Below are 18,430 nucleotides of genomic sequence, written 5' to 3'. Positions count from 1 at the left end.
GAAGAGGAGGAATGTGAGAGAAGCAGTTTTATTTATTCAGAGTAAGGAGCGGAGGTAGACTAAGGACTTTGGTTTTGAACATGTTACATTTGGAAAGCCTATTAGATACCCAAGAGGAGATGACGTTTAAGCAATTAGATGAATGACCAAAAAAGAAGTCTTTGTATAAGTAGTATTTGGAGTCATGATAGAAGTGGAGGTTATTATGAAAGTAAGTGTAAAGTAAAAAGATGCAGGAATACATCTTTGGGACACTCTAAAATATCAAGGTCTGGCGATAAACAGGAAATTTTGCAAAAGGGAGAGAAAATGAGATTGATCCAAAGTAAAGAATAAGAATGTTGTACATTAGAACAGAAGTCAGAAGGACATGACCACAGTGTTGTTTGCTATAATAGGTCAAGATTGATTCACACTAATAATTGAAATCTGGATTTTGTGAGCTTGACAAGGACATTTTAAGGGAATGTTAGAATGAAATAAATGCTTGGAGATGCTTCAGCAGAAAATCAGAAGAGAGCAAGTGGAGACATCGACTATAGACATCTCTTTTGAGGTATTTTGCGCTACCTAAAAGAAAGAAGGAGAATCTGTGAAAGATAATAGAGTTTAAGAGAGAGATTTTTTAATTTCAGTTTTTAGTGGAAAATAGAAAAATTTTTATGATCATGGGAAAAATCTATGAGATAAAGAATCGTAGAGAATGCAGGAACAGAAAAAGAGAAAGCTAAAATAATGTCCATGGTCTGGTAAGCAAGGGTGGCAGCTGCTGTACACAGGAGCAGAAAATTCTTCCATAGTAACAGAATAGGCTAAATATATGAAACCAGATGCAAGCGCGAGGGGCAGTTATGGTGGAGGGAAGTTATGAGAATTCTCTTTTGATTTGATCCATTTTTTTCTCAGTGAAATATACAGCAAAGCCATTCACCTGAGAGTGAGGGTGGGGAAGAGAAGTGCAAAAAGAGTAGAGGTATATAATTATTATCTAAGAGTGTGGGAGGGTAATAGAAGTAGGGAAATAGAGACAGGGAAATAGAGAAGGACTCAGGAACAACTTAAATTTAGTGATCACCGATTCTAAAATGTTCTTTTCTCTAGCCATTTTCAGTTCTCTAAGTGAAGCTTTGATGCTTTCATGTTCTATGTTCTTTATTTCTCCACTACCCAAGAAGATGTGACCATATTTTTTTTGTTGCACCTGTACTTTCTCTTATTTTATACAACACATATTTAATATTTTGGTTTAACAACACTTGTTTCTTAACCTTCAAACATGTCCTGCACCCCATCAATGGCTTGCTGAAAACACACTGTTGCATCATGCCTTTAGTCATAAAGAGTGATTATAATTTGGCTCACTACATTTACAGAAAGATAAAGCACACCTGAAAAATGCCCTCATAAGACCAACTAAATGATCAATAAAGTAAATTAGTATTTTAAGACTAATGACTTCTTCACCGCAAGACAATGGCTAAAAGAACATAGGTTCAAAATGTATAGAGAAATGGTGAGTTGTGTACTTAGTGAATATTAATAATATATATTTTCAAATATTATACAATGGTTATTACATTGTCTACCATATAGTCAGAAATCACTATTAGCGAATATTATTACTAGTAGTGTCATTACTATTATTATTGATAATATATTCATCCCCAGATCTGCTTATTTACTTAGGATTTCTACAGTTATACCAAGTTGCTCTGTGTGTTATCATTGCCAACTCCTCCATTTCCTCATGGAAAGTTTATTACACTAATTATCTACTTTTTCCTCCTCTTTCAGCTTGTTGATTTTGGACCTGCAACTACAATATAGCCTCTTAATTGTTATTACCATCTCTCCTTTCAACTTCTTCAATTCGGCTAACACTGATTGACCAGAGATCTATTGCTAAACTGTGAATCTAAACAAAATTTACTTACTGAATGTACTTGGATGGCTGCCTGTAACCTCCAAAATGTCCTCTAGTGTTGTGTGTGTCTTTTGCTATCATCTCTCAGAATAACCTCACTTGCATCTCATACCCAGGAATGCCAAGCTGCATAAAATAATCAGAAAACGCTGTATTTTTCCTGTTTCTGTGCCAAGCTAATTCTAAAGCATCCCTTCAGGATTAGATCAAGTATTACCTCTGTAAGTCAATCTTCCTTAATCACAGGCAGTTAATACTCTTTTAAAATCATAAAATCACTCATGTTTACCTTTATTTAGCACTTAGGTGATTCTGAGCTCTTTGAGAGAAGAAATCATGTGGTGTATATTTCTAATTCTCTGTATTAAAACAATACTGGTGGTACTACAGAAATATAAGAAACAATTGTGAAATAAGTAAATTAATGAATTAGTGGGCAATGTAATGTTCTTTTGATTATTAAAATAAGCAAACACAGAAGCGATGAAAAGAAAGACTACTCTCAAAAAGTAATACAAACTAATATTATAAAAATACCTAAAGAAGATGTAAAATTATAAATAATATGTCTTTTGGAGAACAATTTAATTTTATTAATTAGGAAACTTTCTGTTTAAGAAGCAGAAACAATAGAGCAGCACATTTTTGCAGACATGCTAATTAGGATATTACAGACAATTAGCAAGTTGAAAAAGTAGCTGACATAGCTAATAACATTAGTGGCATCTAATTCAACATGTGAATAAGGTAAATAGTCCCAAAAGTATAAATATGATGGATCATGAAACAGCCTGATTAGGCTCAGCAAATACTCTAAACTTGACCTACCACAGAACTTCCAGAGCTAGTCAATAGATTCTTAATTATCAGTTTAAATACTTCTAAAATTATGCAGAGTTAATTGTTATTTTAATAAGTATTTTCAGACTAACAGATCATTGCATCCATTTTGGATTTTATTTTAAGGAAATAACGCCTTTGAGAATAACAACGTAGAGATTTTATAAATGGATAAATATAAATGTTATTCAGATGCACAATCACAAATAGGTTCTTACAACATTTTTCTTAGGTGTTAGGGTAATTTTAAAGAAAAGATAGATAGGATTCCACTACTACCCTTTAATGTATTTTTCAGAATCAGCTACGTGTCCAGTGATATTTTTCCGACAATTTTAGCGCCGCCTCGTCTCCTACTTCTTTGCCCAAACCTACTTTTAGAAAGTCCTCCAAATAAAGCCTAAGAAGAAAATATTTTTTTTTCTTTTCCATGATGTTACCAAAATGCTTGTGATTTAATCAGCTATGGTTAAAATCATAAGTGATGCATTCTTTGATAAACAACTAATTTTAAAGGCTTTATGTCATTCCAGAAATATTGTACTGGATCTCAGGTGCAAGCTCTGTCTCCTGTCCTTATATTTCGATGAGCAACTTCCGTTCAACTCCTGAAGAAGAAATAGGTTTTACCAAATATGATTCATCTTCCTTTTTTCCTCTCTCATTCTCACTGAGACTGAAAGTATGATTTATCTGATTTTAAATATTTTTACATTTCTGTTGCTTTATAATTTCTTATTTTTATTCATAGAAATATCTATTTTAAGTGCATTGAGAAAATAGAGAAGTAAAATTATTGTTAACTAGCTATTGCTAATAACTTCATATTATAATTCTTTCCTTATTTTATAAAAATTTTATGCATAGGTCCTGTATTAGTTTCCTAGAGCTGCTGTAACAAAGTAGCGCAAACTGAGTGGCTAGAAAAACAATAGAAATTTATTTTCTCATAGTTTGGGAGGTTAGGAATCCCAAAAGGTGTCAACAGGGCTATGCTCTCTCTGAAAATGGTAGAGGAGAGTCCTTCCTTGCTTCCATCTAGCTTCTAATGGTTCTCAATCCCTGGCTTGCGGTTACAGCACATCCATCTCTGCTTCCATTGTAACATGACCTTCTCCCTTGGTGTTTGTGTCTCTTCACTTGCCATTTTCTCCTTATAAGGACACCAGTCAGATCGGAGTAAGGCCCATGCTATCCTAGTATGACCTCATCATAACTAATTATATCTGAATGGTCTTATTTCCAAATAAGTTTACATTGTGAAGTCCTAGAGGTTAGGACTTGAACATGTCTATTTGGAGAACACAGTTGAACCCGTAATAGGAACCATGCAGTTGCTTTGTGGTTATTACGCCTTTTTTATTGTGGTCAGCTATTTGATGAAGAATTGTGTGAATAGAATGTTTTTCAGGGGGGCTGGCCCAGTGGAGCAGTGGTTAAGTATGCACGTTCCGCTTTGGCAGCCTGGGCATTGCCGGTTAGGATCCAGGTCCGGACATGGCACCACTTGGCACGCCATGCTGTGGTAGGCAGCCCGCATATAATGTAGCGGAAGATGGGTATGGATGATAGCTCAGGGCCAGTCTTCCTCAGTAAAAAAAAAAAAAAAAAAAAAAAGAGGAGGATTGGCAACAGTTAGCTCAGGGCTAATCTTCTCCCCAAAAAACCAAACAAACAAACCAACAACAAAAGAATGTTTTTGGGGTAGGAGTAAACAGGATTACAAATTTCAATTCAGATTCTTTGTTTTAGGTTTAGCTTATGATTTTAATCTTGAGCACACGTTAGACAAAATGACATGTTGTTTGTGCCATGGAAGGGCCCATGATCCCTTCATTTTCAACAACTTTCAAAATGATATTATGCCTAACAAAAAGCTCATTCAGTGATCTGTGTTTTATTTTGAACTTCTTCCTGCTTCACCTCACTTCTCTTCTAACAGTTTACCTTAGGTAGGAGGTTAAGTGGTGAATAATAAAATAGAAGCTTAATCCCCGGCCACTTCAACCCATTCATTTGGAAAGGCTTTTCAGTATTATAAAAACGTACATTTAGAAAAATCTCTGCTCTTGGGTTTTGAAGAACCAGATGCCAATTTTCATCACTTTTACGTTATTCTACATTTTCTAATATTTGGCAATTATGCTTCAAAGTTTGTTGGTGATGATCATGTCACTGAAGATGGAGATGATTTTCTCTCTTTATTCTTTGGAGGTTTTTTTTTTTGAGAGAGAGTGTACTTAAGTATGTTCATCTTTACTTCACTCTTTGTATTGAGGAGTTCTTTACAAATATGATTTATTAAAACTGTTTTTCTGAAATGTATCTTCTATGAAAACAATATTGAAAAATAATACTATTCATGATTTATGTAGTTATAGTAAGACAGAATACATAGTGGTGTATTTTAGTGTTGTTAATGACAAATAGACATTATTTAGAAGTCACATTCAATTAATCCAAATGCTATTAATGGTAGCATGGAATTAATAGTAAAGAAATGTGAGTCATATAATGTTTTTCAAAATATAAAAATATACTGGGTGCATATTACTGAAGCATGAGTATATTATAATCCATCATAAAAGCAATGAACATAATGAGCATATTTGCCTAAAAGAGCAATGTATCTAAGTATTACACTGCTTCTTAAATGTTATGATAATCCTTTTTACTATAAATATAATGACATGTATTCACAGAAGATATACAATAGTCCATCTTGACATTGCTTAAAACAGCAAGAAATTTTAACCAAATTAAATGTCTATAAATAGGAGATTTTAATACATCAATATAATCAAAAACTATGCAACAATAAAGTTTGTATTTTATAAGAACATTTAACGAGTTGGGGATTTTGTAATTATACAGTAAGTATAAAAAGCAATTGAAAAACATTATATAGGATATTCTCTAAATTTAATATTTATAAACCTCAATAAATGTTCTATTAACATATTGCATTCAACAAAAAGTATAGCTAAATATATAATATGGGTGTTTTCTCTGTTCAGTTTTTTTAGTAGACTTTATTTTTTTGAGCAGTTTTAAGTTCACAGCAAAATTGCATGGAAGATAGAGATTTTTCATATACCCATTGGTCCCGGGCATGCGCAGCCCTCCTCGTTATCAACATCATCCACCAAGTGGCACATTTGTTTCAACTGATGAACCTACATTAACGCACTATTATCACTCAGAGACAATGCTTTCTTTTAAAAGAACAATGTAACAGGAGTACTGTTAGCTATATTTTTATTCAATTTGGGTAATATGTTTGAGTTACATGCTGTATATATTAGATAGTCTAGTTTATGCTCTGATAACCAATTAAATATGACATCTCAATTGCTTAACAAGAGAAAATCTTATTTCTCACTCACTTTGTATATTCCATCCTCGATGACAGGTGCAATTGTTGGAGGTGGCACACTAATCCACATGGTCACTCAGAGATTCAGGGTGTTGTGTAAATTCTCCGACATCTCAAAACATGGTCTGTGGTCACTGTTGCACAGAAGAGAGACCTGCAGGAATCATGTCTGTTGTTAAATTTGATTATATCCCATTTACCAGGTTAATCACATGGAATGCCAGAAAATGTCACCTTTCTCTATGCCCAGGAAGAGAAAAATGTGGCAAATACATAGCATTCTGTCTGTGATGCACAGAATATTTGAAATTCATATTGGTGATGCATTCAAAGGGACAGACAATATTTTAACAGAGTAATAATCTGAGGCATGAGACCCTTTTGTGACTGCTGACCTCATAAGTTTATATATTTTAAAATTACTTAAAAGGATAATCAAATACCAGTTAGTAATATGACCACTACATTTGAAATTATATGAGCAATTGCTTGATTTTTTTTATTGAGATATAATTGACATATAACATTATATTAGTTTCAGGTGTACAATATAATGATGCAATATTTGTATATATTGCAAATGATCACCATAATAAGTCTGATTAACACCATCACCACACATAGTTATAATTTTTTTTTCTTATGATAAGAACTTTTAAGATCTACTCTCTTAGGAACTTTCAAATATACAATAGAGTATTGTTGACTCTAGCCACCATGCCGTACATTACATCCCCATGGGCTTATTTATTTTATAACTGGAAACTTGTACTTTTTGACCCCCTTCACTCATTTTGCCCACCCCTTACCATCCACATCTGGCAACCACCAATTTGTTCTCTGAATTTATGAGCTTGTGCTTTGATTTTTAGATTCCACATAAATGAGATTATATGACATTTCTTTTTCTCTGGCTGACTTATTAAAACCAGTTGCTTTTAATTGTGTCCTTTTATTTTTAAACAAGTTGCTTCTTGCATGAGCAACATTATTTAGCCCCCTTTGGTTCAGTGGCAACAGGAATTCACCTAAGCTTTGCTAGATGGATTTTAATTTCTCTCTCATGTGCATGTTTTTGCGCTCTCACTTTCTCCCTATCTCTATCTCTTTCTCTGATGTTGCCACATATCTATACATTTAAGACTAAAACGAGACACCAAAATGTTTATAGTGAACTCAAGATAGTGAGATAGTCAAAAAAGATTCTTGACGCTTTTCTGTATTTTACAAATATAACACAACATAACTGTATTATTTTTAATTCGTAAAAAAATTACTAAAGTAAATTTAGATGTGACTGTTTAATTTATATCATATTACAACCATACATCATTTTTAGAAGATCAATAACTTGTCAGCAATGGTGAAAGCAAGAGGTGAAGGTAAGAAAGTATTTCCTGTGTTAATTTAATTAAACAAAGAGGCCCTTAGACTGAGATGACTTTGATGCCCAGGTAGCTACTTAGCAAAGCAAAACCTAAGCCTATGAGTGCTTCAAGGTTACGAAATTGAAACCTCAGGACAACCAATCGCAAACAAGAAAATAGGCTTTGAACTACAGCCAATCAATAAGTTCGTTACCTTGCTTCCGCTTTTCTCTATAAAATCTCTCCCCCAAGTTCCTGTGCTGGAGCTCCTAACCACTTTCTGTTGGCAGTCCCCTATTCGAATTGTATTTTGCTCAAGTAAACTTAAAATTTTTAATATGCCTCAGTTTACTTTTTTAACAGCTGTCTCTTTGAGTGCATCATCAGTGTGAATGTCATATAGCCCAAGCGTGGCAGAGACAATAACCCTACACTCAGCCAGTCCCTCTACCTTCCCCGGCCGTCCACAGGACCGATTTGGCAAACGGGCGAATTTGTAAATGGAGTTCTTTTGATTTTTTCTTTTTCAAATCTGAAGACATGAAGTATTTTAGTAATCAAGAAAATATCCTCAAGATTTGGTTTTGAGATTTGGATGAAAACGTGAATGAGTTGAATTATATAAACTTTTGGCCCACAAATATGTATATACTTGGTGCCATAAAAAGGGCACAACAAAAGAAAACAAAATATCTTCCCTTCTTAAAACAGACATAATGTGGAAATAGATAGGCTATTAATGTGACAGAATTGTCAATGATATCTTTTTCCACTTAAAATTAAGAATATTATTGGAGTCTATTTTATTTTTATTAATTGAATTTCACTGTTAGATGTATTGATTAGCTGAGCAAAGCTATGCACTTTCTCCCTTTATTTGAGAAGCGCAGAAGCAAAAGAAGAAATATAAAGGCATTTAAAATATGAAAATTAGCAAAAAGAACAAAGCTCACCTTCTATTACCTAGTATATTTTGTTGCCAAAGCAGTAAAAAATATTTCTAAACATGACCACGGTGCATTCTATTCTCATATCTCTTACAGTGTTCTAGAGAGCCCTAGAATATCTTTGTGATTCCTTATGAAGATTTTTTATAACATCTTTGAACACATTAAAGCTAGTTACTTTCTAGCAAAATGTTTCTGGTTAGCTTTATGAAGGAAACTAAATTTATGTTGAAGATACGAGTAGGAAAATAATTTTTATTAGATGAAGAATTATAAGTCCTGACACGCTTTTACCAACTTTTGAAACTCACACACACTCACTGTTTTTTTTTAGTAAATTAGTAAGTCCCACTACTATTTGAGCTGTATATACCACAATGATTGTACTCTAGTTCCAGTGAGAAAATTGGCATTAATACATTCAGAAATTTATTTTATTTTTGAACTCTTCTGCTTCTCAAATGTAGCACCTACTGCCTGGGAAATTTCAAATAAATAAAATATAACAAATAGCAATCATATAATATATACCAACTAGCTTTTTGGATTCTAGAACCAAAAATTTTAAGGATAACTCTTCTCCTCGAAAGGAAGATTGTGTTGGGAGTGGTGAGGTGTGCAGAGAAAAAGGAGAGGAGCAGGAAAGGGGTCAGATATCTAAGAGAAAAGTAAAGTAAGTTATTTAATGCCCTGGCACATACACAAATTTGTGTTTTAACACCTTGGGAGAAACTGTCTAATTTTAAGACCTATGAGTCTTTTGCTGCTTTTCCTTTCAACTTTAAAGTGTCTGCTAAATATTCTTAAAAATAAAATATTCAATCTTAGCTACATTGTGGCTGTTTAACTCTTAGCAGCATCATTTGTATAGCTGTATATATTTCAAGTCATAATCTCTCAAAGGCGCCTATTTTTATCCATGGCAGAAATTTAGAATGTTGAATTATAAATTTAAAAATTAGCTTAATAAAACCTATTAAGAAAAATTGATTCACATTAGAAATAGTGACACATTAAAGAAAGAACCGTCATCAAAATTACTTGCTGTTTTCTCATCACTTTAGTACTTTTGTTATTTTGAAACTATTTGAATCCTCACTATAAACAGTATGTGCCATTTAATAAAGACTGAAAAAACTTTTTTAAGAACATAAATTTAAAGCCAAGCGACACTTTAGAGACTCTGTAATTATTGTGTATGTGAACATTGAAATCTTCTTGCTATAGCAATAATAACCAAATCATTTACACACACATAGATTTCTCTAAAGAAAAACATGAAAACAGGCTACAAAGAAAAGCCCTTGTCCTAGGAAAAAGAATTGCAATAATCTCCTAGAAGATGACACCCCTCCCATCTCCACCTCAGTATTAGTACCTTTCAGTCGGCAGAATCAGTTAAACCTTGTGCTAAGCCACTGAGCCTAATTGAAAAGAAATACAAGTCATCTAAAGCACAACCAAAAAACGCAGTGGAAACGGTAGTCTGTCATTCTCTTTTCGAATGCCATTTTAAAGAGGTATTAAAGCCAAAATGGGAAGCATGTCATTTCTCTTATGGTGTCAATTTTTTTTTACTCAAAGAAATCCCTCACCACCACATGACAATTTTGGTCTTATACTCAGAAAAACACTCAAAAACCAAGTTTCATATGTCTTTGAAGAATAATTTTCCTATCTAAATTAAGCTCATTTGAAAATGATTTTTAAAATAAGATTTATGCGAAACAAATCCCAGTTCCCAGAATAACCTGCATTTGTGGTTGTCATGCCACAGCTAGAAGAGAAATTACTGATCGGTGAGCTGTTTCAGAATGCCAACGGGAACCTCAGCTCGGATTAAGGAATCTGATGAAGCATAACGTACCATGAAAGGAATAAAAACATTTTATAGGACTCATGGGCATTATTGACAGGTTTCCACTGCTTTTTAGATATGATTTGACTCAGCAGGAGATCTCCTTTGTAAAGAACCCTTTATTTAAACATTATACAATGCCCCATTAAATTCGAAGAAGACCCAAATGTTTTCCCATTAATACAGTTCTGTGTAGGGAATCATTGCTATGAAACATTTTCAAATATTTTTTGACATTTCATTAAACTGGAACTTGAAATAAAGAAACAATGTAGATATGTTTTTAGCCTCGGTAGGGTTTACGCATATTTGAAAATCAGTAAGCATTTTCACAAACCGAGTTTTAGGAAGACCCATTTCTTCAATTAAGAAAAAAATATTACTTATTTTGTTAATTCGATATCACTCTGGCAAAGCTACTATTTCCATAAATAAATACTGTATTAAGAACTCAGTTCTTAAAATAATTAAATGCTTTATTCCTTTAAAAGTTTATTATATAATCTCGTAATGGCAGCGTGATCAAGTCACATGTTTTCCAAAATTATTTGGTAAGTCTCTTCGTCGGTGAAGAAAGCCACACAAGAAACGAATGGAAGGCTTGATTTCAAGTATGAATTTGAAAGAAGCTATTTTTCCCTTTTTAGTATTAACACGTCACTTCTCTATGTCCGTAGTCCAATATCCTCTCTGCATCAAAGTCACCCAAAAAGATAGTAGCCACCAACAAAAGATTTCTTGGACTCCATGCCCAGAGATTCTGATTCTGGTTATTTGGGGTGGAGCTTGTATTGGGACTTTCTGAGAGTATCTCAGGGGATTCTAATGGACACTGAGTGTCAATAACAATTGCTCTTAACAAAGGAAGAAAACCGAGTGAATAGATGAATAAGCACAGGGCACCTGTGTGACAGTGGCAAGTTCTGTAGTCATGCTCTCTACATTCAGAAATTTTCTTTTCAGATGAAGTTAAAATTCTATTCATGGTTCAGGGATAAACTATCTTGATATTAATTTTATTTTAACTGTCACATAATACAAAAAAAATCAAACAAAATTATAATTTATCATCAAGTATAGATCTGGGGATATTTTTAACTCTTTACTAATATGTGGAGGTAAAAATTTAAAAAGCATTTTCAGTTAATACAAGGAATGACATTTCTACTATAAAGCAACAAAAGGATTGCTCATGTAGGCGGACTTGAAAATTACCTTAATTGCTCTTTTAAGAAAATTTTCTAAACACCTATGTCTCTCAGTTACAGTTCTGATAGACTTCACAGCAGCTACATAAAGTAGTTCACAAGACCCCAAGTCTACAGTAGCGAAGGAATACACATTTGATAATTTACTGTATCTTATATATCTCATATAAAATTTTACTATAAAATTCTCAATACAATGAATTGATTTTTAAAATATTTACACAATATCATTTTTCAAAACCTAGCAAATTAAACAACATAAGACTGTGAGTAACGAATATTTGTGTCTAGGTCTTTGCACTGCAGATTATTTTCTACTCTATATACAGCCAGTCGCTGCAGCTTATACTCTGCCAGATACTGACATTGTTAATCTTCTGCTGTAGCATCATCCTCTTCCACACTTCATCATTCCACTTCATCATTGTCAACTTGAATCTGTTCACCACAGTTATTGTCATCTTATGAAATGCCTTCTTTCTTGAAGTAGAACACGAATGATGAAACTAGATTCTTATTGAAAAAATGCTTCAATTTTTTTTTAAAGATTGGCACCTGAGCTAACAATGGTTGCCAATCTTCTTTTTTTGTTTTCTCCCCAAAGCCCACACTATATCGTTGTATATATTAGTTCTGGATCCTTCTGGTTGTGGCATGTGGGATGTCGCCTCAGTGTGGCCTGACGAGTGATGCGGTGTCTGAGCCCTGGATCTGAACCAGCGAAACCCTGGGCCACCAAGCGGAGTGTGCAAGCTTAACCACTTGGCCTCCGGGCAGGCCCCAAAATATTCAATTCTTAGTCATCAACAATTTTAGCACTGAAAGAAGCATATAGTAGCATTCCAGTCTCAGGAGTTTCTGGAACACAAAAGCAGTTCAAGAGTGTTCTACTTACTGTTTCCATTGCTTAATGACTTGTGTAGTGTCAATCTTTCTTTGCTGTCAATTTACCTGCCCACCTTCTGTCCTCAGGCTGTTTATCATTTCCAGTCCATGCGAAAGGTAAGGATTAGAATTATCTGAGTCTGGCCCAGCGCCAAGTAGTTAAGTTCACTTGTTCCACTTCAGCAGCCAGGGTTTCTTGAGTTTGGATCCTGGGCTGGGACATGGCACCACTCATTAGGCCATGCTGAGGCGGCGTCCCACATGCCACAACTAGAAGGACCCACATCTAAAAATATATGACTATGTACTGGGGGGATTTAGGGTGAAAAATCAGAAAAAAAAAAGAAGATTGGCAACAGCTGTTAGGTCGTGTCAATCTTTAGGAAAAAGAAGAATTATCTGAATCGACCTCATTTTCTATGTTTTCATTAACACTTCGTTTGGGGAATAACTCAGTAAGTTCAAAGGGAAATTCTATTGTAAGACTCAAGCTTGGCAATATCTGAGATGCTGGACATCTTTCAAAAGTTTTGGAATAGATTATTCACGCTTCTGAATGGTGTATTTGAGCATATTAACATCCTTAAAACGGTCAACAAACAATAAAGAACACATTCTAGGTGGCCTTTTCCTTCACATTTTTGTTTTTCCTCAACCTCGCATCTCCTTGGAGATTGCCTTCTAATCATTTTGTTTTATTTTCATTCATCTCTTCTAGACTCATAAGTTGCGTAGATCATGTAATACCTCTTTCCAAACAGAGCTGGACAGAGTCCAGTTCTCCCTTTTAGGATTATTAACTTTTTTAGAATATTTGACTTCTATTTGCACAATTTCTACTTGAAGGTTATTAGGGCAATAATTTATTGCTTAAGAAGTTTCAGCAAGTGCTAAATGTGGCCTTCAGGTACCGCAGTGTATCAGCACATCTTTCTAAAGGAGTTTCAAAGAACCGAAGAATGTGCTCCTTTAAACAGTTGCTTTTTTCTCTGTTCCTCAGCTTCCTCCACCACGAGTCAGCCTCCTCATTTTCTGCAGCATTTTCCATCTGTGTCATTGGCGTAGTACACACGTGCCTGACCTAGATGTTTACTGGCATTTGCAGCATCGTGATTATCTTCCTCATCATTATCTTTGAAGCCCAACTGAAATGATGCCCTGTAACTACGGGTCTGTGAGTTGTTTTGGAACAGGATGTATCAGCCTGTCAGCATTGTTTGGTAATTGTTTTGTAATTGCATTTATGTTTGCACCTGAATTTGGAAGGCTCTGGGGGTTGGGGGAGGCAGAGAGTTCCAATATTAACACAGTCCATGTAGCTAGAAGGAACCTGTGCATCCGCTCATTGTGAGACCTCCACCACAGGCTGACTTTGAGTTTCCCTGTGGCAAGCCACTTTGTCTTAATGCTGGTAGTGGCGAGCGACTTGGAGACAAAGAACGTACGGTGCTGGAAACACAAAGTTTATTCCTGAGTTCTCAGGTTCCAGTTCAACACATATCCTTCTTCCAGGTATATAAACAATGGTATTCCAGGTGTATAAACTGGTGGAGTTCCAGAGTCCACTTAACATTTGAACACCTACATTGATACAAGCTTAATTAACAATTAATGCACTTCCTCATAGAAGACTATCTGTACACTAAGACAAACGATTTTTCTCTGAATGTGTTCCTATAACATCATGAATTTCTCCCTATTAGATATTAGAACTTGCATAGAGACAATTTACAAATTTTAATTAAATTTTAGTGTCTACTTTTTTCCACTCCATGGTACATTCCATGAAGACAAAAACCATCTCTCTTTTATTTACATATGTGTCTACGGAACACATCAGAGAGCTCAAGAACTATTTGCTGACTAGCTAAAGAATCTTCAGGTTGAAACAGAATCTTAAAGATCTGAGGTAAATGAATACAGTTAAGTGTAACTGAAGAGGAACCGGTAAGAAAAGGTAACGTTATGATGGAATATGATTAAACTACAGAATACAGTCCCTGACATGATGGGAGAAATGTTATTTATTGTATTTTTTAAGAAAAAGCATAATTCTGTTTATTAAAGACAACTGTAACAATAAGAGAGAGGGGAAAGGAAATAGTTTAGGAGAAGATATAGCTATGTCAGGGTTCATATTTAACAGATTTATTTTCACTCCGAAGTAGAATGTGAGATATTCTTCCTGAGTGAAAGGAGAGGTATTAAAGTTGGAAGTTCGAAGCTGCTGGAGGAAATCTGACATAAAAGCTATAAAGAATAGAAAGAAAGCCCAGTAAATGGCAGCATTTACCAATATTATTGCCCAGCCCTTTCCAGTGGGGATTGTTACAGAGTAATTGCTTGGAGTAATAAGGTTGTGAGGTATTGAGTTTAAAAATTAGAAAAGAATCCTTGTTGCCTACTGTAGTTTTCATTATATTAATTGGATGAAGCATATTGCAAATTCTCAAGAGGCAAATATTGCATCTAACATTTACTGTGCTTACTTAAAAACATGGGCAAGAACGATCCCATGGGTCCGATGACAACTTCACAAATGTAAGTTTACAGAGTTCTACCTATCAAACTCTCCCCGAGGATGGGCACCGTCTGTGACTCTGACGCTTTGTGGTGCTTGTCTCCACGCTGTCACGTATCCTCTAGGAAAGAAAACCTCTCACAACCCTCCTCATTAAAGCTCACCAAGAGGTTTATTTCAACCCAACTGCCTGCTAGGCCCAAAGCCACATGCCTTAGGAAAGGTAGAAAGAAGATTGTGGGGATGACGGGTGTGACACTCATGAAAACTCATTGCTCAATCTCCTGCCTCAGGGAGCAAAGTTAACTGACAGCCCCAGATGCTGCCCTTCTGATTCCACCACCACCTTCCTGCTGGCCACTCTTCCCCATTCAGCCTGCTCCTCCAGCCTGCTCCCAGGTAATGAATGAGCATGGCTAGGGAACTAGTGCAGGCCCACTCATTTGGGAAATAGATCTTCTCTAATGGGCAAATTCCACTTGATATTCCCAGTCGGCCTCTGCAAAGCTTTCCTAGAACTACTCTGCTGTCAGAGATTCTTTCTACGTGTTCACAAATGTCAGACCCGCCTTGTGGTCTGAAGGTTTTCCTGCCTACTCCTACGCCCTTCCCTTTCTCCTTCACAGGGCGTTTCTGTCAATAAATCTTGTGCCTATATAAGCCTGTCTTGGTGACTACTTCTCAGACGTCCCAAACTGACACAACAGGAGGCAAGATTTATATACAATACTCTTTTCTCAGGATCTTTGCTATAATATTACAATGTATCAAAATCAAAATGCATTATGACAAATTAGTGTTGATTCCAAGAATGCAAGAAATCTACCAATATAGTTCATTTCAGCAACAAAGTAAAAGAGTTCCCATATGCTCACATCAATAGATGCTGAAAATGCATTTGATAAAACTTCTAAGCCTTTTCTGACAAAGTCACAGAATGGAAAGACATTGAATAAATATAATAAAATCTATTAACTGAAAGACAACAGAAAATATTATTTTAAACAGCAAAGCACTGAAAGGAATTCAGTTAAAAAATATAAACTTGTCATGGATGCCTATTATGACTCTCAATACCTGTGTGTGCCTCAGAGGTGGTTGACAGAATATATCTACAGGTAGAGGGCCGGCCCGGTGGTACAGCTTAAGTTTGCACGTTTTGCTTTGGTGGCCCAGGGTTCACTGGTTCGGATCCTGGATGCAGACCTATGCACCACTTGTCAAGCCATGCTGTGGCAGGTGTCCCACACATAAAGTAGAGGAAGATGGGCACAGATGTTAGCTCTGGGCCAGTTTTCCTCAGCAAAAAGAGAAGGATTGGGGGCAGATATTAGCTGAGGGTTAATCTTCCTAAAAAAGAAAAAATAAATAACAAAAAAGGAGAATATAGCTACAAGGATAGCTAAGTGATATAATGTATATTAGGGACTTTTGGTATGACATAGTTAGTTGTGTAGATTGTCATCTTTCTCTTCTTCTTCTAGAAATCATGTAAAGTAATGAGAAAAATAAAAAGAATCACATTCTCCATGATCACTGAACCTTGGAGTCTGATGTGATTTACAGAGTCTAGAGTGTAAAGGTTATTAAAATCAATCTAATCTGTGCAGATGTTACACAAGATTGAGTGTGGAGGTTGTTTAGTTGGCCAGAGGCGGTGGATCCCAGGATGGACTGCAAAACTATATTTCTCAGAGATAAAGGAGTCTTCCTGGGTGATAAACACTGTATCTCTTATTTCCAATAGCCGGATATATAACTTCAGTGGGTTAAGACAGGTAGACTATGTTCCCATAGAGACGGAGAAAGGAGGCACAGGGAGTAGAGAGTATCAAGGGGCCTCAGCGCAAAAGGATTCCAGTGTCGGAAAAGTGCCTATCTAGAATTTAATGCTCTTACCATGAACTGAAGAATTCTATTCTGCAATGTTTTTTGATAAAACTAGGAAGTCCAGGGTTGGTAGAAGTGTAAAATGTCAGGGAAGAAATAATGAAAAAATAATGAAGACTAAATCATGAACTTGCAAGACCTAGGTAAAAATTAAAAGCAAAAATAAAGCCAGCAGACAAATGAAGATGAAATTAGAAGTGATGACCAGGGAGAATCCATCAAAGGAACTACAGTAGTGACTTGGAGAATAGAAATAAGAAAACTGACTCAAGCACAGTCAAAATTAATTTGAAAAAAAAATTAAATGGAAATACATTTTCAAGAGGCTTGAAGGAAAGCACAGTCTATATTTTGTTAGTAGGAGGACAAATTGATATAACACATATGGAAAGCAAAACCATATATGTGAATGTCCTTATGCCCTGAAATAAAACTACTTTTTACATATATATATATATACATATATTTGTGTGTGTGAAGAAGATTGACCCTGACCTTGCATTTGTTGCCAATCTTCCTTTTTGATTGAGGAAGATTAGCCCTGAGCTAACATCTGTGCCCATCTGCCTCTATTTTATGTGGGATACCGCTGCAGTGTGGCTGGACAAGTAGTGCTAGGTCCACGCCCAGGATCCAAACCTGCAAATCCCAGGCCACAGAATTTAACCACTAGGACACTAGCCTGGCCTCTACATAGATTCTTAAGTGAAAGAAAAAGTAGTGACCAACTATGTATACAATTATTATCTTTGTTAGAAAATAAGGGGGAATCAGAATCTCTATACTAGTTTATTACATACATAAGGCAACTGTGGACAGATTGATAAGAATCCATGAGGACATGGGGACAAAAAATTGGGTGGAAATGTGATAAGAATAAATATTCATTATTTAGCATTTTTAACTTTTAATTTTGACTTATCCGATTGCATTATTTATTTTAAAAGAAGCTAACAAGATAGAAAGCTAATAAATAAAATATAAAAGGGATACTATGGGGTGTTTTAAGCAGTGTAATGACAGAATCTGTATTATGAATACAAATGGACTTTATGGAGACAATGAATCTGAAATAAAGTGGATGAATTTGGGGTAAATCTTGAGGGAAAGCTATAGGAATTTTGGATGGTTTTATTCATTTATTCCTTCAACAAATATTTATTGAGTAATTGATATATGTCAAGACCTTTCAAAGGCACTGGTCATTAAATGTTAGCAGTGATGTGGAAAGGAAAAAATCAAGGGTGACTTTAAGGACATTAAAAAAGGACAGTAAACTGTTGAAAAGTGGAAGTGCCATATGCTCATGAGAAATGTTGGCATAGGAAGAAGCTTGAGGACGGAGTTCCAATTTCAATATTTACTGCAATGATGTCTTTTTGACATTTAGGCGCAGATGTTAAGTGAACAGTTAGATATGTTAGTCCATGATTTTTTTCATAATTTTTTTTATCTGTTTGACTTCTCAGATACCTGTCTCCAATACTATGGCAAGACATACATTTTTCTCTAGGAAATCTTACTATTTAAAAAATAATAGCTCTACTCCTAATTGAACTATAAATATAATTCAGTCCTTTCTTAAACGGAATTTTAAAAGTTTATTCTAAACTT

At 35.1% G+C, this 18,430-nt stretch overlaps 1 long non-coding RNA gene across 4 annotated transcripts in view; it reads left to right on the top strand.

Moving 5' to 3' along the window:
• The first annotated feature begins 1,355 nt into the window (after window positions 1-1,355).
• Window positions 1,356-18,430, top strand: part of LOC111770384 (uncharacterized) — a 76,932-nt gene continuing 59,857 nt past the window's right edge. For 2 of the 4 annotated variants that reach the window (XR_002803642.2, XR_011430768.1), the window contains exons 1-3: window positions 1,356-1,513; window positions 13,406-13,625; window positions 14,246-14,362. This is a non-coding gene — a long non-coding RNA (uncharacterized lncRNA). The remainder of the gene's footprint in view (window positions 1,514-13,405; window positions 13,626-14,245; window positions 14,363-18,430) is intronic. The other 2 variants (XR_011430765.1, XR_011430767.1) reach the window with 2 other exon arrangements.

The sequence above is a fragment of the Equus caballus genome, chromosome 2 (genome assembly GCF_041296265.1).
Source record: "Equus caballus isolate H_3958 breed thoroughbred chromosome 2, TB-T2T, whole genome shotgun sequence".
In the NCBI taxonomy this organism is placed as follows: domain Eukaryota; kingdom Metazoa; phylum Chordata; class Mammalia; order Perissodactyla; family Equidae; genus Equus; species Equus caballus.
The sequence above is the reverse complement of the archived record's forward strand: the minus strand, read 5'-3'. Positions and strand labels throughout refer to the sequence as shown.